The following is a 1,139-nucleotide window of genomic DNA, read 5'->3' as shown; positions in this document are numbered from 1 at the left end:
CGTGCAAGGGGAGAGGGGAGCGTGCAAGGGGACAGGGGAGCGTGCAAAGCCAGCCACAAGAGCAAGGGAGTGCGTGATGCCAGCGTGAGTGGGCAACAGAGCGAAGGAATGCGTGAATGAAGCCACCACGAGCGTGCAGGGGAGCGTGCAAAACCACCAGGAGGGCGCAAGGCAGCGCGCAAAGCCAACACGAGTGGGCAAAGCGACGGGGCCCCGGAGCGTTGGGCGGCGGCGGGACTCGAACCCGCGGCCTCCGGCTCCCCTCCCGCCCCCCTGGCCCCGCCCTCTCGGCCCCGCCCCCCTCCGGCCCCGCCCCCCCAGAGGCGACCCCCGCGGGCGGGGCTGGGCCGGCGCGCGGTAGCGTGGCCGAGCGGTCCAAGGCGCTGGATTTAGGCTCCAGTCCCCGCGGGGACGTGGGTTCGAATCCCACCGCTGCCAGCGGGGCGCCGCCCCCATTTTGTGCCCCCCCCCCGCGGCCAGGGGACCCCCAGAGCACGAAGGGGGCCTGGGGAAGGGCATGGGGCTGCCCTAAAGGGGGGGACCCCGGGGAGGAAGGGGGCAGGGGGTGGGGGGCCCCAGGAGGAATTGGGTCAGGGGGAACCTAGGGAGGAATAGGGGTGGGGTTGGGGGGTCCCAAGAGCCCCGCCCCCCCAAAAACAGGCACAGACAAAGCTGAAAATTAGTAAAACCTTTATTTGTCCCAAAGTGAAGTTACAATCGTTTTCCCCAAGTACATCAAAGAACCGAAATGAAGGGGGGCGAGGGTGTAAAGGACCCCCCCTGCCCCCAAAGCCACCACCGTGGGGTTCCCCACATCCCTCCCCCCCTTAATTCCCCCTAATTAACTACCATCACCCATAAATTACACCTCACCTGGAACCAGCGCCCCCACAGGGACGGGGGGCCACAGCCCCAGCCCCCAGGGACAGGGGAAGCCTCCCCTGCCCGTGCCCCACACTTGGGGGGCAGCCCCCCAGCCTGTGCCCCCCGGCTCAGTTGTCCTCGTCGCTGTCGTCGGGGCTGATGGCAGGGCTGGTGAGGCTGTAGGTGGGCGACGTGGGGCTGTAGCCGGGGGACGTGGGGCTGTAGGTGGAGCCCTTGGGGCTGGTGGGGCTGTAGGTGGGTGAGGTGGGGCTGTA

General features: G+C 68.3%; 1 non-coding gene across 1 annotated transcript; it reads left to right on the top strand.

The window, feature by feature from the left end:
- The first annotated feature begins 356 nt into the window (after positions 1–356).
- On the top strand, positions 357–438 carry TRNAL-UAG. The gene has a single exon. It is a non-coding gene; the product is annotated as a tRNA-Leu (tRNA).
- The last annotated feature ends 701 nt before the right edge of the window (positions 439–1,139 follow it).

The sequence above is a fragment of the Oxyura jamaicensis genome, unplaced genomic scaffold, assembly GCF_011077185.1.
Source record: "Oxyura jamaicensis isolate SHBP4307 breed ruddy duck unplaced genomic scaffold, BPBGC_Ojam_1.0 oxyUn_random_OJ72448, whole genome shotgun sequence".
NCBI classification, from domain to species: Eukaryota; Metazoa; Chordata; class Aves; order Anseriformes; family Anatidae; genus Oxyura; species Oxyura jamaicensis.
Note: the sequence above shows the minus strand (reverse complement) of the source record. Positions and strands in the feature narration are given on the sequence as shown.